Raw genomic sequence first — 27,717 nt, 5'->3', positions numbered from 1 at the left:
ATATAAAAAAAAGTGTGTGCGTCTTTCTGCTTCTGTACTGAAAACCCAGCAAAACAATTCAAGTTAGAAGCGCGAAATATCTGCAAAATAGCCCATTAGGGTTATTTTGAAATAATCCTAATGGGTTACTTATCATATTACAGAAAACTACAAAAGTAGCTGTAGATTATGAAACGAATAAAATATTAACTCGAAAAAAAGCAAACACATGAATTGGAATGAGGTGATGCAAAGATCAAAGACCCCGGCTGAGACTGTAACAAGCAGAAGAAGGCAACAAAAAGCCCGCAAAGCTGTCTTTTATTTTATATGTATTATAGACAAAGAGCCAGTCTCTTTTTATAGCAAAAACCTACTTCATAGTCATTTGTTATATTCCTCCACTTTTTGCAGCAAGATTTTAGCCCTTACATGACTTCATTCAAAGTTTTGTTTTTGGAAATTTCTTTCTAGTTAAGTTTTAGTTGATTTTTATAGTTATAACCATTTTGATAATTCTAAGATTATACAGCAAAAAAATCACGTTTCTAGCTTAAATAGACAGCTTTAACACGCATGTAAACACCGACAGAAACACACACACTTGATTTTCTCCCTCCAATTGGTCTTTGCAGACGAGAATGGGAGCATTCTGCCCTTGTGTACTCGTGTGACGTCATTCGAAGTTGGCTTGTCTAGTAAATTCTTTGCCAACTGTTATAGCTTATAGCCATTCTTGTCGTTTCAAAATGATTTGGCAAAGATTTCAAGTGCTGTATCTAAGTTGACTAGTTTAGCTACTATTCAGCACAAATAAACACAGGCAATATTTTCTTCCTCTGCACTCTACGGCCGGCATGACATTATCCAAAGTCCAGTTTTCTCGAACTTTCTGTACAAGCAAGGGTTTTCTCAATTTTTATAGTTTATGGGAAGCAGTAGCCTAAAAAGTCGGTACCGGTATTTCAGAAATACCCATTGGAGAGAATTTTCTGATGATTCCCCTCTGAGATATTAGGTGTTCAAACTATATTTCCAGAAAAATTTAGCAGTTTTTAAAACCAACACAAAACAAAGACATTCAAGGGTTATACCAATCTATGAAAAGAACACTAAGGCTAAGAACAATAAGTCCTACTAGGATAACCATTCTAGAGCCCGCATTATTTTGCATAGCTTTCCGCACTTGTTCGTTTCCTTCTTTGACATTATCAGTTGAGATAACAGCTAAGTCTGCAATTCTTTGAGCATCAGACTCTTGTGCAAGAACGTTATTAGTAAGTTCATCTTGAAGATGAGCTATTTCAAAAATTTGAGTTTCAACTCCACGAAGATCTTCCTGCTGTGTTATAAATTCGTTTTGCATCTGCTGATTTTCTTGCTGAAACACCTGCCTCTCTACTGCACTAATACTAGTTTCCACCTCGTAAGTACGATCTACTATATTAACAGGCTTGATATTATCCAAATTCTGCTTTCTGTTTCTTAAAGTTGCTTCACCTTGATCTTCAGCTTTGTTTGCCGGGTTGCTCATAATAATTTGTCTGTTATTTCCATAAGGAAGCTTTGAGAGCTTAGTGAGCTCAAATCTCAGTCTGATTACTCTTGACTGGTGCTCAGTGTAAGACTTCTTCAAATTTTTAGTCTTTGCATTTAAGAAATTAATCAGGTTCTGAAAGATAAAAGAATTCTGCATATGAAACTTTTTTAAATTTTCGATATAACTACTACAATTGCTTAATATTTCTTCAAATTCAGAGTAATATTCATATCCTTCTTTAGATCTCGTATTTTTTTCAACTCATGTTCTAAAATATTTTCAAGGTCACGGATTGTATTCAAGATCCTTAGTGCACTTTTTCTCCATTCTGGAACTGACCGCTGTTTCTTGTTCAGGACTGTAGACTCATCAACATGGCTCTTCTTTCCATATTCTCTAACTAAGTCTTTGAAATCATCAGTAACATTCATCATCTGGAATAAAAAGGTAGCTAAGCTTTAAAAACTACAAGAAACTGACCAGCAATAGATTTTGTTTTATTAGAGTTATGCCCACTACTAAGCTTGAAATACACATTTCAATTTTTAGTATGGCAACATCTATTATTCAAAACTATTTTGCCAAAAAAATTCAATTCAAGGTTTAAAGGTTTTTCATGTATTATTTTTGAAAAATTTTCTGAAGAAGACATTGTTCAAAGAGAAGTAAAGAGCCATATTAAATTAAGGCAAGCAGAAATAAGTCATATAACAATTCAAACTTAAAACAGACAAAAATTACAATTATAGAATAAATAAAGCCAAAAACAAACAGAAGTTGAAATAAATAATCACATTAAACATACAGATAATAGATATTGATACAGATACTCAAATAAACCCTGAAACGATAAGAAATACAATGAATAGGCTACTCAAGTAAAACTTAAAAAAAAGAAGAAATTACTACAAACAGGAGTCTGGCTGCCACCCCTTCCCTTTCATCTGTAAGCCATCTAAAGGTTATTGCGCCGTTTGTGTTTCATCTAAAAACCTGTGTGTGTTTTGAGCAGTCTGGGTTAATTTTCCAAAAAATAGGCGAAAATAAAAATACAATATAACCACTATAATCATATACAATACTATTGCGCTGCTTAAGTAAAAAGCAAAGTGGCTCTCTGTACTATTTATTTCTTTTTTTTGCCATGGCACTTTGCAAGGAAGGAGTTATCGTATAAACTTCAAAGGGGGTTTATTCGATTGGGAATCAAAGTTTCTAGTGCCCTTTTTAAGAGTCAAAAGTGACTAGAGTGCAAGCAGGTTCCTTATTCTCCCAAAAACATTATGTAATGATTTGTCCAATAGCTATTTTGTTCAGCATAGCTGAAAGGTCCAGTAACTATGTCTCTGGGGATGATACCCTCCCCCTGCCCTTAGGGCAAAGATTGTAAGTTATGCACTTTGCCCATTATTTACATATAGTATTTGCTGCTGGAAACGGGAGGCGACATGTTTGACCCTTAGTGTCCAAAAAAGCTAAGGGTATTAAGATGAAGCTTTCGGGGAATGCTAAGGGTAGTTTTGAACTAAATCAAAACGCATTATGTGCATGCAGGGCCGGATTTAAAGCTTTGATGCTTCTAGGCCCAAGCGTTTTGCTGCTCCATTTTTGCGAGATTTTTGGGGGAATCCCCAAAAATTCGGGGATACTGGAAGCACTGAGCAGAACACAACTGATGAGCCAAAAATAATGAAAAAAGAGAGGTGATACCAAACTCTGAGCTGCTATTCTTGGGAGATATCTGACAGTTTATAAGTGGTGACGGAATTCTTGTGTTGTTTTAAAATCACTTTTCTGTGAATAGGCAGCATGATGACGGAGGGCATCTGGTATTTTGACGATAAATCCCACCAGTCCAGTTTTTGTTAAGACAAAAACATTTGTGATAATATATTGCGTCCCTAGGCTCAGGCCTAGTGGGCCTCTTGGTAAATCCTGGCCTGTGTACATGAAGTTAGTCAAAATAGCGTATCTCTGGAACGCCTAAGGGTATTAACATAGAGCTTAAAGGGAATGCTGGAGGGGAGAGGGTCCATTGACCAAATGGCAATATGTGCATGCTGCTTCTACGGCTACTACTACTGCTGCGAGTAGTACTAAAATTACCACAATTCCTACTTCTACTGCAACTACTATAAGGCTAATGGTATTAAGATGAACAATTCAGGGAGTGTTGAGGGGGAAGTTGACTTAAATATAACACGATATATGCATGCAGATTGAAAAAAGGGCATATCAGCGGTATCTTAGGAACACCTCAAAGTATTAAGTTGAAACTTATAGGGTATATTGCATGGGATGTTGAACTAGTCGAAAGCCACTACGTGCATGTTACTACTACTGCTGCTACAACTACTATTTGTATTGCTACTACTACTAAGGCTAAGGGTATTAAGGTGAAAATTTAAAGGGGAATATTGAGTGAAATGCTGGAACTCAAACGTATTGTTACTCGTTGCTACTACACTTTTAATACTTACTACTACTAACAACTCACGGCAGCACCAAGCCGCCTGAGGCCAACACAGATACGCACGCTCCTGCTCCACCCCAATCTATTCAAAGCCTCCCTTTTTACACCCGCCCACGAAGTTCCCATTTCCTTTAAATCTTTCTTTATGGCGTCCTCCCACCCCAGACGGGGGCGACCTGCTTTCCGTTTCGCCCTAGATGGTTGGCCGAAAAGAACTATCTTTGGCAATCTATCATCATTCATTCGCACAACGTGCCCTAACCACCTTAACCTTCCTTTCATCATAGGCACAGAGAGCGGTATTGAACCACGTTTTTCATACAGCCTATTGTTTGATATACTGTCAGTCAGCCGGGTACCCAGAATAATTCTTAAGCACTTTCTCTGGAAAACATCTAGCAGATCTTCACCCGCTTTTCGGAGCGTCCATGCTTCAGAGCCATATTTGACCAATGTCATCACTGTAGCTTCTAATATTCTAATTTTGGTTTGCAGACTTATCTTCCTATTCTTCCAGACTTTTTTTAACAGTGAAAAAACACCCTGAGCCTTGGCTATTCTATATTTAACATCTTCACTGCTGTCACCATCTTTACTAATAATACTACCAAGGTAAGTGAAGCTGGCCACCTGATCAATCTTTTCATTACCCAACGTCACCTTTTCATCTTCACTTATTCCTAGCCTTAGTGACTTAGTCTTGCTAACATTAATTTTCAAAACCAATACTAGCACCCTGAACTCGCAAAACCTCTAAAACCTCATTCATTTTGCTCACACTTTCATCTAGGATGCATAAATCATCAGCATAATCCAAGTCCAGGAGACTTTTCCCTCCCCATTTGATTCCGTGGTCTCCCATTGCCTTTCCTGTGCTCCTTAAGACAAAGTCCATCAAAATAATCCATATAAAGGGGGATAGAACACAACCCTGCTTAACTCCTGATTTAATACAAAACCAGCTGCTAACCTCATGTCCTACCTTAACCACAGCAGTGTTATTCTCGTACATAGCACTAATCACTTTAATGTATTTGTCTGGTATACCATACAAGGATAAAACCTTTACTAAAGCTCCTCTATCAACATAATCGAACGTTTGCTCATAATCTATAAAACTGAGGACCAAAGGTGTTTGAAAACTCAGGCACTTCTCAATTATTAGCCTAAGAGTGACTACTTTCACAGCTACTACTTTTACAGCTACTAATACCATTACGCAGGCCAAGGGTATTAAGATGAAACTTTGACTGGATTTTTAAGGGGATGTTGAAGTAAATAAAAACACACTATGTGCATGTGAATTGTCAAAAGCATGCATCATCTCAGAAACAGCTAAGAGTATCAAGTTGAAAATCTCAGGGTATACTAGGAGGGATTTTAAACTAAATAAAAGGTACTATGTTCTCACTACTACTGCTGCTATTGCAATAACTATTACTAATGCGACTAATGATATTAAGGTTAAACTTTCAGGGACATTTTAGGGTGAGTTTCAACTAAGTCAAAACACATTACATGCATTCATGTTGCCAAAAGAGCATATCAACAATATCTCAGGAGCAGATTAGAGTATTAAGTTGACACTTTCATAACATGTTGAGGAGGTGCCGAATTAATGAAAAAGAATTATACACATGCCACTCCTACTATGATTACAGCTAGTCTATGACTTCTGCTAATGGTAAGGGTATTCAGATGAAATTTTCTGGGAAAGTTGAGGGGGGAATTGAACTAACGAAAAGGCTTAGAGTATTAAGTTGAAACTTTCATGGCATGTTGAGGGGGATGTTAGACTAACGAAAAGGCACTATGTGCATTCCCCCACTACTGATTCTACTACTGCTACCACGACTAGTATTAATACTACTACGACTACTAATGTCACTGAGACTAAGGGTATAAACGTGGTGGCTGAGGTGGTCGCGGTTGGAGGTGGCTCATGTGATTGTAGGTTCTAGTACCCTTTTTAAGAGTAAAAAGTGATCAGAGGGCGACCAGCCCCTCCCCCACCCCCAAATCCATTTTTCTCCAAATGCATCCAATCAAAATTTTAAGAGAGCCATTTTGTTCAAATAGTCAAATAACTATGCCTTGGAGTTGACATAATCCCGATAATTCTGGGCAAGGGCTGTAAGTTGTACAAATTGCTCATTGTTAACATTCAAGGTTTTTTATTAGGAAAAGGGGGAATGGTTGATTCTGGGTCTCCAAAAAGGCTTAGAATAAAGAACAGCTGAGGGTACTAAGTTAAAACTTTCAGGATATGTTGAAGAGAGATCGGAGGACAACCAACCACCCTCTCTTTTTTACATCCCCCTCACTTCAGCACTGATCAAAATTTTGAAAAAGCTATTTTAGTCAAAATAGTCATAAGGTCCAATGGATGGCAACCCACTCCATGATTCCTGGTTAAGGATTGTTAGTTAGCCGTTTTACCCATTGCAGGACACAAGCAGGATTTAGGGGAGAGTGGTATGGGGTATAAGGTGGGACACAGTACTAATCTGCCATTTAGCATTCTTTAAACAATTCAATAAAGTCACCTAGTATAGTTAATTCAATGGTGGACATTTGGGCAATAGTTTTTTGTTTTTTATTTTGTAATGGTTGGCAGAAACTGTGTGTGTAAGATAGCAAACGAAAGCTAAAACATCAGGCCATGTCGTGTGGCCATCTTGTGGAAAAACATGCAACAGTAAAAAAAAATCGGACACAATTTGCAAGTAGAGGTCGCATGGTATAAACCGGACAAGGATAAGTGGTATGTAGTGGGACATGATATACTACATATTGAAACCTTCAGTTCTTGTTTTTTTAAGATAAAAGTTCTTTTTTTTCTCGTTTTTTGGTTCGTAATTATCCCCTTTCCTCTTTGTGGCAATCTTTAATCTCAGTAGTGGTAAAACCATTTTATTTTTGTTTTATTGTGAAGGCAGTTAAAGTCACAAATTGTAACTTTGTAGTTCTATGAGTGAGCCAATTTTGGTCGAAATTGATAGGGAGAGAAAAGAGTAATAAAGTTGATTCATTTGAGTCAATGTTGCAACCGGTGAGGGCTTGGATTGGCTGGAAATAGTGTGTTTACGGATAAAATCCACCCAAAGCCCTTAGGCGGCTTGGCCGTTCTAGGGGCAAGGTTTCGTAATTATCTTCAGTTCTTATATTGAGTTCAGAGAATAGGCCTACAGTAAGAGTTCTTTTCTCTCCCTCTCTCTTAACATGAGCGTGGCGTGCTTGTGACTAAGGTTGGAACCATCTCTGCCAGCAGGCAGTACCTTCCCCCCTACCTTATATTCCAAAACAAGAAATTTCAACCTCACATGGTGACTGGTGCTCCTGCTAACTCTGCTGGAAGAACTTCGCCTTCCGGATGAGTAAACCAAGAACTGTTTCTGGAATATCTCCAACATTTCAAGACTTACTCACATGCTTCCCCTGAAAGCCCAAAGCTTCTGATAATGGACAACTACGAGCCCCACATTTGTTATGCTGTTGTGCAGTTTGGGAGAGAGTTTGGTATCAATTTCCTAACAATATCACCTCACTGCAGCCATTGGACAGTTGCATGTATTTTCCCTTCAAATGCCAATACAACAATGCTGTGGATAACTGGATGCTATCCAACCCAGAGAAGACCGCGACGATATACGAGATTGCGTCTCTTATTGGCCAAAGCCTCCTTGTATCTTTCACACCAAACAACATACTGAGGGGCTTCAAAAAGGCAGGGATATAGCCCTACAGCCCGGACATCTTTACAGAAAAGGATTTTCTAACCTCTGCTGTAACTGACAGACCTATGCCTGATACTTTGGATTCAGTTGAAACTGGAAACAACCTGGCCAAAACCCCCATTATAGGTGGGCCTGAGCAATCCTCTACACCCTTTTCAGTTATTGTGACGCCAGAACAAGTTTGGCCATATCCTAAAGCAAAGCCACTTGTACTGAGTGGCAGAGGCAGGAAGAAAGGCTCTACAAAGATACTTACTAACACTCCTGTGAAAAGACAGATTGAAGAACAAAAAGCCAAAAGAAAAGATAAGAAAGCACATGGTGGTAAGGCTAGAGAAAAAGTGGGGACTGTTGGAAGAAATAGAAAAGCAAAAAAAGACCAGACAACAAAAGAGCTATTTGTTGATTCAGAAGGAAGTGATGATGAAAAAATCATTCTTGATGATGACAGTGATGACTCAATGAAACTAGGTGAATTGGAAGATGAAAGTGAGAAAGAGGAAGAGGTCTTTTACAATGTCTCTACAGGAAATTTTGTTAATGTTGTTTACAAAGGAGAGTATTTCTCCTGGGTCTGTCCAAGAGAAAAACGAAAAGTGTCAGAGTGAGTGTCATGTGCATGGCCGGTCTAAGAAAGTGGAAGTGGCTAGATCGAGAAGACTCAATATTTTATCCAAGGCAAAAAAATTTGAAAAAGGTGTCGCCCCCTACCCCAGCACCCACTACAGCTTCCAGAGCAGCGTCATACTTTTTGTTTGCTGACTGGTAGTCTAGTCTTGTGCCTAAGATATTTTTACTTTTGGAGTGGAATTTTTAATATAGTTTTTATATGATGAATAGTCAAAGTTTTCTATCAATACATGAATCTTTTTACTATGTCCCAGAGTATACCACCTCATGTCCCACGATATACCACCCCCCAGTACTCAGTGGGACAAATTGTATAAGCAGGGACACCCCCCTTTTGTTCTTCTAGCTATACAAGAAAAACTTGGAAAAATCACAGCTTATCCTGCAGTTCTGGGGGTTTCTTTTGAGCCATAAACCATTTTTCTAGTCCAATGTTAACCATACATTTTGGAGGTTTTCCAAAATCTGCCCCTGCATATACCACTCTCCCCTATCATATAATAAAAGGAGGAACGTTTGATTCTGAGCATGTCTGAAAAGGCGAAGGGTATTAAAATGATACTTCGGGGATTCACTTAGCTTGAGAATGCTAGAATACGTTTCAAGAGTCTAAAAACCGAACTTTCGAAGGAAAGTTCAGTTTGGCTAGCCGATATTTACCTCATACGTTGGCACATCTATTAACAAAAACTTTCTTCGGTTTTGCAATGCAAAGATTGGGTCAAGACACCACAATTCCACCGAAAACAAATGTTTCCACAGCGATCCAGTCTCTCTCCATAACTAATTCAGATCAGTTTCTTTTTTTAACTAAATCCCTTATAATTCCTTAACTCTCAATGAGCGGGGAGAAGGGAGGGACTCTATGTACCACCGTATGAGGTAAGTATCGGCTAGCCAAACTGAACTTTCCTTCGAAAGTTTGGTTTTGGTGTCGCCATTACCTCATACGTTGGTAAATCTATTAACAAAAGCTTAGATTCCAACCGATTTGGTGGTGGGTTCATAAATCAACTAATATAAAATATTAGTTTCAAACTCAAATATTCAAATGTATAAACTATAAAACTGTCTGAACCGCAGCAAAATGTTGAGCATAGGTTAGATCTTCTATTTCATGAAGATAGTATTGTCTGGGAGAAGACTCCGAAGACCAGCCAGCAGTACTCATTATATCAGCAAGTGGTACTGATTTTGATAGCGCCCAGGACGCCGTCATGGATAGTGTCATGTGCTTTACTTTTTCTTCACTCTTCTTTTGCTGCCTCATATGCCATAGTTATGGCCTGTTTTATCCAAGAAGAAATGGTTCCAACTGCCACCTCTCGTGGTGCTGTTTTAGAAAAAGTAATGAAGAACCTTTTTCTCCCTTTTCTGACCGCCGCGTTAGCCGTTCGCTGTGCGTAGGCCGATAGTATTCTCACTGGACACAAAGCTGGATCTACATCTAGCGCGGGAAGAAGGATAGGAGAAGGTATCTCAGGAGGCTTCACGGTTTCGGATCTAAACGAAGGGAGAAACCTGAGAGTTACTGAAATATCCGAAAATTATGCAGTACTGAAAGACAAGGCATGTATTTCACTCCTTCAACGACCAGATGCAATGGTAGTAATGAATACCGTCTTAAGAGTAACATCCTTCATATCAATATTCCACAAGTCAAGAAATTGTGAAGTTCTAAATACCTTAGAACAAGGCCACGACCCCAGGCAAGAATATCAAGGTGTGTCCGCGGTGACTCGTGCCAAAATTCTGCACTATTTTCGTCAAACAAGTATCTTTGCAGATAACTGTTCCTGTAGCTAGAGCTAGCGTTCCACATATTGCTGCTTTCCAACCTTCTATCGTTGATGGTGCGAGGTTTCGACCAGCCTTTAGATATATCATGAATTCTGCAACTGTCTGAGTTCTGGTTGCAAGAGGATTAATATTCCTTTCACTGCACCAACCTACGAACACTTGCCATTTTCCATTGAACAATTCAATGATAGATCGTCGCTGGACCGGGCAATTGCATGGGCTGATTCTTTAGAAAAAATATCTTTTCGAGTCCACGCTCGATGTCTTCCAGCCGTGTAAATTTAGATTCCTTAGTTCTGGGTGGTGAAGTCGACTCTGCTGGAGGAGATCTGACTAATCTCCGAGGGGTATAGGCAAGTCTACTAGCAGGTTGAGAAGATTCGCGTACCAAGCTTGGCGAGGCCCTCGCGGAGCAATTAGGATTATTTCGGCAGTTCACATATTTTCGAACCTTCTCCAGAACCTTTGGGATCAGGACAAATGGAGTGAAGGCATAGCTGTATTTGTTCGACCAGTCGTGGACAAGGGCATCTGCACCAATCGCAAGAGAATCTGGAACTGGTGAGAAATATACGTCGATCTTCCAGTTCAATCGAGTCGCAAATAGATCAACTTCTGGCAGTCCATACTCTTTTGACAGGGCTCTGAAGACACTGTCGTTGAGACTCCATTCCTTGGGCAGATCTTTTCCTTCTCCTGACAGTGTGTCAGCTACTAGATTGAGTGACCCAGCGATGTGTCTTGCCTTCAAGTGAACGTTCAGGGTCATCGTAATCTCGAAGAGCTTTATGGGTTCCTCCTCTAGGGAGAAAGAACGGGTTCCGCCCTCTATGACTACAGTCGAGTTGTCCGTCGCTATTATGACTACCTCGTTTCTTAGCTCCTCCGCAAAGGCTTTGATTGTGTTGGCTTCGGCTTTCATCTCGAGGCAATTTATATGAAGAGATTTCTCTTCTGGAGACCAAGTCTCCGAAGGGTCTTGATGTGGGTCCTCTAGATAGCCACCTCGCCCGTAGGTTGACTTGTCGGTCAATATTGTTTTGGAAACAATAGGGGCCTTCAGAGGAAGGCCTTGACTCAGCCAATCTTTATTCAGCCACTGTGAAAATGCCTCTTTCATCTCTGTCGTAATTTGGATGTTTAAATCTATGTTGCTCCAAGTTTTTTCCCACAATCTGAGCATTAGTAACTGACATTTCCTGAGATGTAGTCTGTTGAAAGGAATTGCTCTTGAGCCCGCATTGATGAGTCTAATCAGCTTCATCAGTTGCCTTATTGAGGCATGCGATTTTTCCAGAGCCGCCTTGATTGCATGTATCAAGTTCCGAATCTTTTCCGGGGTTTAGGTACACCCTCTATACCTCCTGGTCTAGCAGAAAACCCGAGAAATATGATCCGTCACATAGGTTGCAATTCTGATTTCTCGCTCGCCTGAACCCGAGTCTGTGCAGGAGAATCATCTGATATCTGGCTCAGCATAAACCCAAGTGTGGGCTGGAAAAATCATAATGGTCTTTACATTGTTCTGTACTAATGACTTGGTAATTGTGCAGAATTTATTTGTTCATGTAAGCATGCCATTGGATGGTTTAAAGATTGCCATAGCTTTCGATGACACTTTGAACTGATATCTTTTGATTTTGAAAGTGAACCCTAACCTCATTCTGTGAGCTAGGTCCTTAAAGTCGGCGGAAACATGAAATACTTTCCAGAGATAATAATTTTGAGCATGCTCTAGAAAGAATATCTGAAAGATACTGCTGACATCTATTAACAGAATCCAAGAACTTTATCAATTTTTGGGATAGTGTCAGGAGAGACGTTCTCTGCCTTTAACATCTTTATGACAGTACCTAACGTGAGGTCACTCTATGATAGCATGCTCAGAGACACTCATGTAGAAGAATCTAAGGCCAAGAATGACTTTCTGTCAACTGATATGAATTTTATGTCCTCTACTTATCCTGTTGATGGTAACAAAATGAACTTTGGGTTTATGCGTGGTGCCTGTGAAGCTGAAAAAGCGTCTTGACATTTGTAAGCCCTCGCTCGGTCCGGGATGCCGAAAGGGTCAAAGAAGTACTACGTTTTGAACGATATTTTCTTCAATATTCTAAGTATATACTGTTATCCAGCTAGCATAGCATATTTGTAATTGGACACGGGAAGTAAATTCAACTTTAATCACCAGAAAAACTTACCACATGCCAGACCAGACCTATAGGTTAGCGCTGTAGTCGTTACAATATTATGCAATGACGGTACGTACTTCCAAGGCGTCGTGACCTTATATAATGGCGGTCTGTACTTCCAAAGCATTATGACCTTATGTAATGAGGGTCTGTGCTCCCAAGGCGTTATGAACTTATGTAAAGGTGGCCTGTACACCCAAGGTGTTATTATCTTATGTAATGCCGGTCTCTACGCCCAAGCCGTTATGACCTTATTTGATGACGGTCTGTACACCCAAGGCGATTTGACTTTATGCAATGACGTCATGTACACCCAAGGTGTTGTGACCCTATGTAATGACGGTCTGTACACCCAAGGTGTTATGAACTTCTGTAATGGTAGTCTGTACACCCAATGGTGTTATGACCTTGTGTAATTCCGGTCTGTACGCCCAAGGCGTTATGACCTTATATAATGACGGCCTGTATACTCTTTATGTAATGAGTAATATACCATACCATAGATATTGGGTTTAATACACCCAAATGATTAAAATACAAATAATTACAACTAAGACCCAGACATTAACTTCTGTAATATTCTGTTTCATGCTTTCTGCGCACCATCAGGGTTGCCAGCTGCCAATATCTAAAAAGAGGTAAAACTGAGGAAAAAGGGGAACAATTTTTTTCAAAGAGTGAAAGTCCGTGCTTTCGCTCGGCCCGGTATGTCGAGAGGATCAAAGGAATTATCACGTTCTAAGAGTGGCTTATTTTTTGTTGTTGTCTGCAGTTCTTCTGAGCGCTGCTTGAGGAAGTTTTTCAGCGGTGGGGAGAAAGGTAACGTGATAAGCTGTTTTCTCTTGAAAACCAGCTCAATTGCCAAAACCAGCTCTGCCACCGAGCGAGGCTTTTGGACTGTAATGGTAGGCCTGGGGCAAATGGTGTCACCCAGTACTTCGTATACAAGGTCCAGCGACTCTGCCAAAGAGACATGTCAACTGTTCTGGGATCGGTGCCTAATTTTAACCACTATAAAATCTTTATAATTAGATGCTGGGCCTAATCTGAGCTGCAAATCTCAAGACCAACTTATCCCTTGCCAGAAGGCCTATAACGCCGTAGGCGTTATAACCTTGAGTAATGATGGTCTTTACGCCCTAGGCGTTATGACCTTACGTAATGACGGCCTATACGCCCTAGGCGTTATGACCTTATGTAATAACGGCCTGTACGCCCTAGGCGTTATGACCTGATGTTATGATGGCCTATATGCCCTAGGTGTTATGACCTTATGTAATGACGGCCTGTACGCCCTAGCCGTTATGACCTTATATAAAGACGGCCTATACGCCCTAGGCGTTATGACCTTATGTAATAACAGCCTGAACGCCCTAGGCGTTATGACCTTATGTTATCACGGCCTATACGCCCTAGGCGTTATGACCTTATGTAATGATGGCCTATACGCCCTAGGCGTTATGACCTTATGTAATAACGGCCTGTACGCCCTAGGCGTTATGACCTTATATTAAGACGGCGTTTGTGCCTTATATTATTGACATTTTGACAACCTGTATGCACATACTGTGTTTCGATTTAGTTCAGCATTTCCTCAATATTCCCTTAAATTTTCACCTTAATACCCTTAGCCTTAGTAGTAGTAGCAATACAAATAATAGTCGTAGCAGCAGTAGTAGTAACATGCACGTAGTGGCATGCAATATACCCTATAAGTTTCAACTTAATACTCCGAGGTGTTCCTAAGATACCGCTGATATGCCCTTTTGACAATTTAAATGCATATATCGTGTTATATTTAAGTCAACTTCCCCCTCAACACTCCCTGAATTGTTCATCTTGGTACCCTTAGCCTTAGTAGTAGTAGCAGTACTAATAGTAGTCATAGCAGCCGTGGTAGTAACATGCACATAGTGGCTTTTGGCTAGTTCAACATCCCATGCAATATATCCTATAAGTTTCAACTTAATACTCTAAAGTGTTCCTAAGATACTGCTGATATGCCCTTTTGACAATCATATGGAATGCGTATAAATGGCTAGTGAACATTGACGACCAAAATATTACACAATGCAATAAATATGGATGAGTAAGAGAAAAATAGAGCATTCTAATAACCTTTTTTGGGGACAAAAATTCTTCAATTTCCACAGAACACTAGTATTTTTAACTATTTTTGTACTTATAAATGTAATTGGGTCTTTGAAACTAAGGCACTTATCTACCATGACAGTAAGATATTTCACAAAACTTCTCCCATATGATATGAACATTTTTTTATGATTAACAAGCAGTTTATTCACTTGCATCCATCTTTGATTATCACCATCCCCTGTTTCATGCTATTTTTCAAACCAGCTTCTGTTTTTGCAGCTGTTGTTTAATGAATATCATCAGCAAAACTTGGAAGCATTGCCTGTACCTGGGCCCCATTGTATCCTAGCATTGACAGCCTTTTAGGACATCCATTAAGATCATTAATGTACACAAGAAATAATCGGGGATCCAACACAGATCCTTTTGGCGCACCACATTTTACTGCTATCTTATCAGTCGAAATTGTAACAATGTCTACTCTTTGCTTTCTTCCTTCAAGAAACGAAGCTATCAATTTGGCGTCGCCATTACCTCATGCGTTGGTACATCTATTAAAAAAAGCTTTCTTCGGTTTTCAATGCAAAGACGGGGTCACGACACCACAATTCCACCGAAAACAAACGTTTCCACAGCGATCCAATCTCTCTCCATAACTAATTCAGATCAGTTTTTTTTTGTGGTGTTTTGTGGGTCACAAGGAGACACTAGCCAGGGTAGTTCTTGGTTTTAATTAAACATATAAAACATTTTTATTAGTAAAAAGGAAAATGAGTTTATGCTCAAAATATTTGTGTAATAGGAGAGGAACTTCCTACCCTCCCAGCATGAATACTGCACAGTTATTCATAACATCTTTTTGGGAGTATGTGTAATGTTTGCTAATGATTATACCTTCTTCAATAGAGATATCCAGGACACTATTGCAATATTGTATATAAAAATTCAAATTTTGATTTGAATTTTAGTACCTTAAAAGAACATTCCACGAGTCTTTCTTTTGTTCATTTTTGTGCCACTAAGGTGGTTAATTCAAATATTGAAAAGATGAAAAACCATATTATGTAAATTTTGCAACCTTTTTCATTTTAAACTTTTATGCGTTTTTAAAATGCATTGATGCACTTCAGAAATGTCTCTCCTATGTTTCCTACATAGGAAACATATACATATTCTTAACATATTTATTTATATTTATATAAATATCTACTTTTATTCTAGGCCTCGTGTTTAGTAGGCCAGATAATTGTTTGTATTTTAATGGTTTAGCTGCGGTAAATCCAGTATCTGGGTATGGATACTACCTTTCATAGGTTATTTTTTATAAGTTTACATAAGGTCATAACGCCTAGGGCGTACAGGCCTTCATTACATAAGGTCATAACGCCTAGGGCGGATAAGCCGTCATAATAAAAGGTCGTAACGCCTAGGGCGTACAGGCCATTATAAAGTCATAACTTCTAGGGCGTACAGGCCGTTAGTACATAAGGTCATAACGCCTAGGGCGTATAGGCCGTCTTTACATAAGGTCATAACACCTAGGGCATACAGGCCTTCATTACATAAGGTCATAACGCCTAGGGCGTATAAGCCGTCATAATATAAGGTCATAACGCCTAGGGCGTACAGGCCATTATTACATAAGGTCATAACGCCTAGGACGTATAGGCCATCATTACATAAGGTCATAACGCCTAGGGCGTATAGGCCGTGATAACATAAGGTCATAACGCCTAGGGCGTACAGGCTGTTATTACATAAGGTCATAACGCCTAGGGCGTATAGGCCGTCTTTATATAAGGTCATAACGTCTAGGGCGTACGTGTAGTCAGTTAAAGTGACAAATTGTAACTCCGTAGTTTTACGGGAGAGTCAATTTTGGTCAAAATTGACAGGGAGAGAAAAGAGAAATAAAGTTGATTCATTTGAGTTCATGTTGCAATCAGTGAGGACTTGGATTGGCTGGAAATAGCATGTTTACAGATAGAATCCACCCAAAGCCCATAGGCCGCTTGGCCGTTCTAGGGGCAAGGTTTCGTAATTATTTTCAGTTTTTATATTGAGTTCAGAGACTAGGCCTACAGTAAGACTTCTTTTCTCTCCCTCTCTCTTACATGAGCATGGCGTGCTTGTGACTAACGTTGGAACCATCTCTGCCAGCGGGCAGTACCTTTCTCCCTACCTTATATTCCAACACAAGAAATTTCAACCTCACATGCTGACTGGTGCTCCTGCTAACTCTGCTGGAACAGCTTCGCCTTCCGGATGGGTAAACCAAAAACTGTTTCTGGAATATCTCCAACATTTCAAGACTTACTCACATGCTTCCCCTGAAAGCCCAAAGCTTCTGATAATGGACAACTATGAGTCCCACGTTTGTTATGCTGTTGTGCAGTTTGGGGAAGAGTCTGGTATCAATTTCCTAACAATATCACCTCACTGCAGCCATTGGACAGTTGCATGTTTTTTCCCTTCAAATGCCAATACAACAAGGCTGTGGACAATTGGATGCTATCCAGCCCAGAGAAGACCATGACGATACATGAGATTACATCTCTTATTGGCCAAAGCCTCCTTGTATCTTTCACACCAAACAACATACTGAGGGGCTTCAAAAAGGCAGGGATGTAGCCTTACAACCCAGACATCTTTACAGAAAAGGATATTCTAATGTAACTGACAGACCTAAGCCTGATGCTTTGGATTCAGTTAAAACTGGAAACAACTTGGCCAAAACCCCCATTACAAGTGGGCCTGAACAATCCACTACAACCTTTTCAGTTACTGTGACGCCAGAACAAGTTCGGCCATATCCTAAAGCAAAGCCACGTGTACTGAATGGCAGAGACAGTAAGAAAGGCTCAACAAAGATACTTACTGACACTCCTGTGAAAAAAGACAGATTGAAGAACAAAAAGCCAAAAGAAAAGATAAGAAAGCACATGGTGGTAAGGCTAGAGAAAAAGTGGGGACTGTTGGAAGAAATAGAAAAGCAAAAAAAGACCAGACAACAAAAGAGCTATTTGTTGATTCAGAAGGAAGTGATGATGAAAAAATGATTCTTGATGATGACAGTGATGACTCAATGAAACTAGGTGAATCGGAAGATGAAAGTGAGAAAGAGGAAGAGGTCTTTTACAGTGTCTCTACAGGAGATTTTGTTAAAGTTGTTTACAAAGGAGAGTATTTTCCTGGGTCTGTCCAAGAGAAAAACGAAAAGTGTCAGAGTGAGTGTCATGTGCATGGCTGGTCTAAGAAAGTGGAAGTGGCCAGATCAAGAAGACTCAATCTTTTATCCAAGGGAAGACATTTTGAAAAAGTTGTCGCCTCCTACCCCAGTACCCAGTACAGCTTCTAGAGCAGCGTCATACTTTTTGTTTTCTGACTGGTAGTCTAGTCTTTACTCTAAAAGATATTTTTACTTTTGAAGTCGAATTCTTAATATAGTTTTTATATGATGAATAGCCAAGGTTTTCTACCAATACATGAATGTTTTTACTATGTCCCAGAGTATACCACCTCGTGTCCCAAGATATACCACCCCTGGTACTTAGTGGGTCCCACCTTCTGATTCCACTTTAGTGTTAAAGCAACATTTAGTTTTCAAGCATAATGGGTCAATTGCATAATTGTGGGGGATTGACATACCCAATATCTCTAGAGACATAGTTGCTTGACTATCCTACTATGCTGAACAAAATTGTAGTCTAAAATTTTTGACTGGATGTATTTTGAAAATGAATGGGCTTGGGAGGAGGAGAAGGGTTGCTTGCCTTCCAATCTCTTTTTACTCTTAAAAGGCGCAAGAGAACTTTTAATTTTGAATCAAATAAGCTCCTTTAAAAGTTTCAATATTTCTAGCTATTATAGAGGAGAGCTAACTATGATATTGCTTATATGCCCTTTTGAAAACCTGCATGTATATAATTTTTTTTGTCTAATTGAAACTCCCCCTAAATGTTCCATTAAGTTTCAACTTAAGACCTTTAGCATAAAGAGTTACAGTAACTGGAGAAGATGTATTAATAGTATACACATAGTGCCTTCTGGCTAGTTAAAAATTTGCCACAATTGACCCTTAAATGTTTAACTTAATAATGTAAGCTGTTCTTGTGATATTGCTTTGTCACCTTTTCGAAAATCCACATGCTCATGGTTTGTTTTGATTTAGTTCAACATCTGCCTAAATATTCCTTAAAAGCTTCACCTTAATACACTTAGCTAGTGTAGTAGCATTTACAGTAGTAGCAATAGTGGCAGTATGTGTACAGCACCTTTGGTTTCTTCAACATCCCCTTAAACACATGCTAAAAGTTTCAAATTAATAACATCAACCATTCTTGAAGCATATCTGATATGTCCTCTCAACAACCTGTGTGGGCATAGTTTGTTTTGATTTAGTTCCATACAGTTTCAATACATTCTAAATTTGTTGCCTTAGTCCCCTTAGTTTTAATAGCAGCAGTAGTAGTAGGACCAGTAGAATTAATAGTAGTAGCCTTAGGTTTAGTGGCAGTAGTAGAAATAGAAGTAGTAATAACAGTAACAGTAGTAGCACCATCCCCCAAAACAAGCCCTATTGGTCTTAACTTCAAACACCAAACTGTTCCTAAGATATTGCATTTTTGCCCTTTTGACAACCTGCATACAGATGGTGTGTTGTGATTCAGTTCACGACCCCCCCTCAAAAATCCTTAACAATTTCACCTTCATACCATTAGGCATAATTGTAATAGAAGTCACAATAGTAGTATTGGTATTGCTAGTAGTAGTGTTAATAGTAATAGTAGTAGTCCTAGTAGCAGCAGCAGTATTGACGTATTGTCTTTTGGTCAGTTGAGCTTACCTCTAATCAAGTCCTGGAAGTTTCTGCTTAATACAATTACCCATTGTTGAGATGTCCTTTTGATCACCTGCTTGTTCATATACTTCTTGAAATTTTCATATCAATGTTCATAGCCTTACAAGTAATTACAATAGAAGTAGTAGTTGAAGTACTAGTAGTAATAGTAGTAGTAAATATGGCGGTGAAAGTAGTATTTTTAATAGTGTGCATATATTGCCTTTTGGTCAGATGATCTTCCCCTGTAAGCATTCTCTGGAAGTTCTTACTTAATACCCAAATCAATGCTCAGGGTAAAATCTTTTAACAATGTACATGTACATATCATCTTATGATTTGGTTAAAATTTCGCCTCAACATTATAAATGGAGTAGTGTTGTAGTAGTAATGGTAGCAGTAGTAAATGGTGGTAGTCACACACATATTGCCTTTTCAATCATCTTCCTTATCATTTCCTGAGAGTTCTAAATTAATATACACAGTCATTCCAGAGTTATGCCCTTTTAACAATCCATATTCACACAATGTGTTTGGATTTAGTTTAAGACTCTACTCATCATTCTCTAAAAGGCTCATGTGAATGCCCTTTGTCTTTTTGAAAGTATATTTCAAAATACATTCATTCCTCAATAACATATACAATATGTAAACAATGAATGAATTAACCTGAGGACTGTGGGAAGGTTGACATTCTCAAAGACATAACTACTGGAGCTTTAAACAATTCTGAACAAAATAGCTCTCATAAAATTTTAATTGGATGTGTTTCTGGGAATATTAAGCTTGGGGGAGGGGGGATAGTTGTCCTCCATTTACTTTTGACTCTTAAAAAGGGCACTAGAACTTCTAACTTCTAGTCAAATGAGCCCCCTCCATTCCAAAGGCTTGGTTGCTGCCAATCTGCATGGACTGGTTGACAATTTGGCGGAGAAGGGCATCATGAATGAAGTCAAGTATTTGAGCTGATGTATATAAAAGAAAGTCTGAAAGATTGTCCTAATGTGCTAATATGCTCATATTCAAAGAGTACACTAGAAACCATTAGCAACATAGATAGAGGAAGGGCATGGCCAAGGGAATTAGCTAGCTGTTATAGAGAATTAGTCACAGTACCTCCTGGGTAGGAGGTTGTTTCACAGTGGGTCCCAGCCCATGTTGACATACATGGAAATGAACTAGCTGACCAAGCTGCAAAAAAAATGGAACCACTCTTGGTGGCTCTTTTACAAGATGTGAAACTCCAACTCAGATTATGATGATTGAAGAGATTATATAAAAAAAGCAGCAGGAATACTATTTTGAGGAAAATTGTAACCTCTCTGGAAACTGGTTCACAACATGTAAAATCAGAAATGAAACTTTACAGGAAGTTATCTAGGAGAGAAGGAACCATAGCCTTTTGTCTAAGGTCCTGACATGCAGGTACTCATTCATATCTGGCAAAATTTTGTGGAGAGGAAAGCACTTGTGATTATTGAGACAGTTGAATTTTAATTGAGTATAATCATTACATGCACCAGAGAGGACCAATAAAATCATTCTTCAAGGAACAAAAAGAAAATATTTCAGTGAATCTACTTCTGGGTGGCTTCTCAAGTGATGAGCTAAATACCACATTAATATGCTCAGTGGTGCAATTCTTGGAAAAATTTGGATATGATAAGAGGATATAATTAAAGATTTTGAACTCTAGTTAAAACACATGTTTACAAGATTTGAAATTTTAGCAATGTTTTGGTCAAAGAGGTCTTTAAAGTAGCAAAAAAGAATTGGAAAATACCAAACATGCTTTTTGTTTGCAAGAACTTCAAGATATTGTTATTCTTGTTTTAGTTAAAAGTGCATAATCCTTTTTTATTTAATTTTCCACAAAAATTTTATGCATATCTCAGTGTGATGGACTTGAAAATTCATTTAGTAAAAAGAGCCTGAAATCCCTCAAAATGATATCAGAGCGAAACTAACCCCCCTCCCCCCTCAAAATGTTTGTCCAACTTGTAAAAACATACCAGAAATGAATATAAACAAATTTTTGATCTATTTTTTTTTTTAATTGTAGACCTTAAAAATGAAACTTAAAAAAAAAGTTTGGCTATTGGTTTGACTTCTAAAATATAGAAGCTACTTTAATGATGGAAAAGACATTAAATAGAGAGTCTTGCATTTGTGTTTATTCCAAATTGATCCATAAAAAACATTTGTAAAAGCTTTAACTAAGCAATCAATCAATCAATTTATTCAATTAATAAAAACAACAAAATACACTTCAATATAAACTCCCCCGTAAGGCTCTCTGGCCAGGAAAAAACAGGGGAGACAACCATATCAGTAGTCAACACAAATTGGCCAAGACTCTCTTAGCCAATTTGTGTTTATTACAACACTGCTTGGTAAAGAATTCCAACTAAAATCACCAGATGCTGGTTTACTAGTTAAGACAGTCCTACTTGTTTTGTGCAGTATTCTCAGAGATTTCTTAACAAGTTAAGACAATCCTACTTGTTTTGTGCAGTATTCTCAGAGATTTCTTAACAAGAACATCATTCTACAGCAGTTTCTAGCTCTGTTCAAAAATTTCTGCCAATTTGTTTTCAAAATAACATTTTACTATTAAGGCTAAGGAAAATAATAATTACTATTCCTGAATCAGCTACAAATGGTCATTTTTTCTCACTAGCCAGTTCTTTTTACAGATGCTTTTAAACTTTTGGTTACTATGAGCTGTTTTGAGCCCTTTAAGGGCTCAAAATGTAATTTCCCCCAGAAGCAATCATGAGTAATAAACCATACCATAGATTTTGGGTTTAATACACCCAAATGATTAAAATACAAATAATTACAACTAAGACACAGACATTAACTTCTGTAATATTCTGTTTCATGCTTTCTGCGTATCATGAGGGTTGCCAGCTGCCAATATCTAAAAAGAGGTAAAACTGAGGAAAAAGGGGAAAAATGAGGAAAAGGGGAGTCTCCGAAAAGAATGAGGGTCATAAAATTGATACTTTAGGGAAATGTTGAGAGATGTCGAACAAAATTAAAACACACTATGTGCAATGGTTGTCAAAAGAGGTGACGGAGTGTATTGAGATAGAATTTTTGGGGTATTTTGAGGTGGATGTTGAAAAGTTATCAGATGGCAACCAGTCCCTCCTGCCATTTCTAGATGCCCCCTCCCTCTCAACACTGATCGAAAATCTGATTAGCCATTTTGTTCAAAACAGTCAAAAAGTCTAACAATTATGCCTCTGGGAATACCAATCCCCCAACAGCCCCCGGGCCAAGGAGATAAATCATGAAATTTGTCCATTTCTGAAATGCAGTATTTATCATTAGAAAAGAGGGGAGGATTGGTCTTGGGTATGTTAGAAAAGCTTAGGTGTTGAGGAAAATTTCGGGGCATACCGAGGGTACGTTCAAATCAACCAAAAGACACTAAGTGCACTTAAGTTTTTAAAAAGACGTCTCATCTTTATCTTTTGAACAGGTAAGGGTATTACCTTGAAAATTTCAGGGCCACTACTATTGCAACTGTGAGTGCTTGCGACTGCAATTAAAATAATCTTAAGAGAATCGAGAGGATAGAATTGAGGGCTCCTAAACCTAGTACTGTGCTTACTTCAAAGACCCATCAAGTGAATTTGCGACAAATAAAATTTCAAATGGGGATAAGTCCTTCTATTAGACAGTTAAAACAGATACATAAAATCCAGATATTTTGACTACATACACCAGCGATCATCATCAGCAGAAAAACTGATGACCACTGGTGTATGTGGTCAAAATATTAAAATTTTTTGTATCTGTTTTCACTGTTTAACCCGACAGAGGCACTTGTTGTAAAAATACCAAACTGTACTTTTTGATCTTAGCCTGCCATCTTGCTGTAAAAAAATACTGGTATTATTAACATCTTTTGATGGAGCTGAAAGATGAAAGTCGACTGATACCTTTGGGCCGCGGCTGTGTGATATGTGGCCTAAATAGTGAGTCACCAAACCAAAGGATAAGAAAAACGAATGAAAAGGTAGGCAATTTCTAAGCTAGAAACTGGAAACAAAACGAAAAGGTGGGAGATTCCTTGCATGTCATATGCGTATAAAATATATACCGTTTAGAATTACTGTAGTTAAAATTCACGAAATGTGCAAGAATTTGGATCAGTAGCAAGATAAACTTCTTCCTGTTGTAAAAATACAACATCGGACGATCGTGGCTCAAAATTGTGAAACGAATAACTAATTTTTGTTTTCTTTTTAGAAGGTGGAATCTTACGACAGACTAAGAAAACGAGCTCAAAATCGCCGAATTGACGCAGAAGACGCGGCCAAGTATATTTTTGACATTCGAGAAGACATGTTGTCTGACTTGTCCGACGATGATGATGACGATGATCCAGACTTCCTGTCTCCAGAAGATCTTACCGATGATCCTGATGCAGACTTGTTGCCTCTACTGGACAATCTCCACTTCTTCTTGGAACAGGATGACGTGGAGGCTAACACTGAACCCAGTGACGATAACTCGGGGGAAACACCACCCTCCAGTCAGCAACAGCAACCGGTAACAGCAAGTACTGGAAAATCAAAGAAGAAATCGAAAGTCCAAGAAAAATATAGGTGGCCGTCATAGAGCCAGATCTTGGAGTCGGAGGCAACATAGTTTTACGTCTGATGAGTACCTTGCCAGAGAAAATGAACTACAAGATTTACTTTGACAACTGGTTTTCGAGCTTGAAACTAATGAGTTTGCTCAAAATTAAAGAATTCCCTTGTATTGGTACGTTGAACAAAGCGCAACTGAAGGGCTGCCCGCTCCTCACAGATGGTGAAATGAAGAAACGAGAGAGAGGAACGTCAGATTACAAGACTGACATTCATTCGGGCGTTATTGTAGTGAAATGGTTAGATAACAACACGGTTTGCTTGGCTTTAACGTATGCAGGAATAACGCCACAGGATACGTGCAGACGCTGGAACGTTAAGGATAAATCCAGGGTTGAAGTTTCAAGGCCAGCCATTGCTTATGAGTACAGCCGTCATATGGGTGGCGTATATTTAGCAGAAATGCTGGTGGAGATGTGCCGAACTCATATTCGAACACGAAAATGGTATATGAGATTCTTCCGGTGGCCTATTGACACAGCAGTCTGCAATAGCTGGCTTCTTTTCAGGTCAGACTTCAAAGCGCTGACTTCAAGGACAGACGAACCGATGATCTTGAGAGCCTTCAGGTCTGAAGTTGCTGCAAGGTTGTATGCCTCGGCGCGTGTGATGCCCTAACGTAAACGTGCTAGACCATCTGCAGATGTTGAAGCAAGTCCCAGCCTCATTCGAAGTCTTAATCGAATCCGACCGGCAATATCTGCTCAAGCCGATGGACTTGATCACTGGCCAAAAAATACCGAAAAGCAGAGCTGCTGCAAAGAGTGCAAATCGGGATATACCACTTTTGAATGCGAAAAATGTGACCTTCCACTGTGCCTTACTGCCAAAAACAATTGTTTTAAAGCCTTCCAAACCAAGTGAAAATGCCCCATTTTTATATACTCGAGAGGCTAATGTCGTATTTTTAGAACACGGTCTAAAATTGACAATTTTGAATAAATCATGCAAAAAAAAAATTTTTTCGTCAATAGTCTGACCTAGAGATTACATGGGAAGCGTTGGAGATTTTTTCTGGCATTCGTTCCTATAGTGGCCCGTCAAGGGCTAAACAAGGGACTTATCCCCATTTGAACTTTTTTTTTTGTTTATCATAGATATTGAGTGTAATGTCAGGAAAAAACACCTAATGTGAGGTGTTCCGTCAAAAAAAAGTGAATTCCCAAACCCTGTGAGTTTAAAATTCTCAAAGTACAAACTTCAGAGCCAGCTCAAGACTTCCGTGAAAACAAGACTTGCCTCGATCCAACCCACAAAATTGCTACCACAAGAAATCAAAAAGAAGATTAGAAACGATCATTAGGCCCAATGATGCTCACAAAATAGGAAATTTCAGTGTCCGCAAGGTCAGCACTACTGAGAGCTGTGGTGAAACTACATAAGTTGAAAAATAAAGCGGTATGATTTCATCTTCAAAAGGTAGGGGTGGAGACTCCCCAGAGAATATGAGTGTTGTGGACTAGAATTAGTGTGGCCACATACCCCTTTCGGTCAACCGTTTTTGCAGTGAAAAGAAAAATCTCTAAGAATAACCAGAGTTAATGTGGTGTGATTATTATTTTTAGCCAGATGTCATTTTCTTCTGCAGCAAGACTTGCCAGCCAATCAGAGAATATAGTGTGGGGTAGTTTAGGTATGAACATATCTTTTTTTTGATTCTGTATATTTTGTGCCACAAAATAGTTCATACTCCTTTAAAGATAAAGTCTAAATATACGTAAACATACATGGATCATGTTACACAAAGAAGCACATTTTACGAAACAGAAATTTCAGGGGGAGCCAGGGGCGTCCTGAGGCTCATTTTACTGGGGGGGGGGGTGATCTTACTAGATTTACCAAATCACTACCTGATTTCTGCAGAATTTTCTGCAGAAATCAAAAATTTTGTTAAATTTTGGCCGATTTTGCAAAATTTCTGCCGAAGTTTTCGCGTTCGGCAAAAATTTTACCGAATGCCAAAAAAGTTCTAGGGGTTGCGGGCCCCTCCCCGCTCCCCTCTCGGGACGCCCCTGGGAGAATCATCTGGTTATACTAGGAGATTTTAACACATATACTTCCAATTTGTTTGAGGTAAATCCTGATTTTTTTTTTCGGATGAGAATGTAGAAATTTTACCAAGAGGTCTCCAGGATGCCAAGAAGCAGCGACGACCCATATAGACGAAAAAAATACCTGGGGGAGAAATTTATCAGTATATGGTGAAGATGATGGCCTTAAATTTTGTAATGAAATAATCAAGGACAGAGGTAGAGGTGAGTACACTTGCTTCTTGAAGCTGAGCCATAGTGTCATTGATTATACTTCGGTAGACATGTAATTTGCTTCATGGGTCTTAAATTTTGAAGTTCTCCACCTGCTGGGTTCACGTCATTTTCCGATAAAACTCTCGCTCGAAATTAATAGGCTATACAATTTTACCTTAGTCCCTCATGTCAGCTCCAAAACCTCAAGCCTTGGGGCTTGGATTGAGTCGGGATGACGAAAAAAAATATTGATCAAAAGGTTACGTCAGGATTGGACTTTGGGAGAAACGAAAACGCTTAAAGCTTGATTTTGCTCGGAAGAGGTTTTGGATGAATTAAAGGGTTTAGGGTTTACGTGGCAGTTCTTTGAACCCCAATACAGTCTCCTGAGGCAATTTCTCTGTGAGGAGGTTGACCAGTTCTGAAACCAATACCACCAAAAATGAGTCAAAAGATGATTGTAAACTCAGCAAGGTGGACCTGTTGATCCCGGACGTTAATTTCTGGCCCACATATTGCAAAAACCTGAAGGATCATTAGGTCTTAGCTAACTCATCCATTTAGACGCAAGTGTACAGCGAGTGAATTGATTGCGTTGTTAGTGAATTTCCCCTCCCAGAGCATTCTTATCAGCTTATACAGGAGATTTAATAGGCAGCGTAATAACAACGATGTTGGCACAATTTACTATTTGTTTGTTTCAGACCAGGACACTTCGTATAGAATGAGTTGTCGCAGAAGTTTCGAAAGGTGCTCATTCAATTGGAAATTGAAAGTACTAGTGTCCTTTTTAAGAGGCAAAAGTGATTGGGGGAAACCAGCCCTTCAATGGCTTCCAATCCAAATTTTAAGATAGCCATTTTGTTCGACATAGTTGAAAAGTCTAATAATTATGTCTTTGGGGTTGACCCCCCCCCAAAGGCCTCAGGGCCTAACCCTCCGCCCCCCATGTCCACTTATCTCAAAATATATCCAATAGAAATTTAGGGATTTTACCCAAAATAGTACTAAGATCACATAACAAGGCATTCGGGGTTGAAACAAACCCCCAGAGCCTGGTGGCAAGGGTTGTAACTACTACTATTACCACTAAAACTACTGCTTCTGTAGCGAGTACTACCGAGGCCGAGGATATATATCTGAGGAAAAGTTCAGGGAAAAATTGAATTAAACCAAAACAAACAATGTGCATACATATTACTAATACGGGCGTGTCATCAATATTCTTTGAACGTAAAGAACAAATTTCTGGAGTATCATGAGTGAGATGTTCACCTGACCGAAGGGCAACATGTACCTGTTACTACTGCTATTAATGCTACAGCTTCTACTGTTACTACTACTACTAATGCAACACTATTACTGCTATTACTGTTCCTACTACTTCCACTACTACTATGATACTAGTACAATTAAGCATACGTGTATGAAGGTGAAATATTGACGGAATATTGCAGAGGAATTTGAACTAAAACAAAACACGCTATGTGCAAACATATTGTCAAAAGGGCGTATCTTA

General features: G+C 38.9%; 1 pseudogene across 1 annotated transcript; it reads right to left on the bottom strand.

The window, feature by feature from the left end:
• Nucleotides 1–986: 986 nt before the first annotated feature.
• Nucleotides 987–22,924, bottom strand: LOC148948837 (syntaxin-18-like; annotated as a pseudogene). The gene is made up of 2 exons (XR_016142209.1): nucleotides 22,908–22,924; nucleotides 987–1,953 (listed from the first exon to the last, which is right to left on the bottom strand). The product of XR_016142209.1 is annotated as a syntaxin-18-like (transcript).
• Between the last annotated feature and the right edge of the window lie 4,793 nt (nucleotides 22,925–27,717).

The sequence above is a fragment of the Artemia sp. Qi Xiang Cuo genome, chromosome 9, assembly GCF_049724085.1.
Source record: "Artemia sp. Qi Xiang Cuo chromosome 9, ASM4972408v1, whole genome shotgun sequence".
Lineage (NCBI taxonomy): Eukaryota > Metazoa > Arthropoda > Branchiopoda > Anostraca > Artemiidae > Artemia > Artemia sp. Qi Xiang Cuo.
The sequence above is the reverse complement of the archived record's forward strand: the minus strand, read 5'-3'. Positions and strand labels throughout refer to the sequence as shown.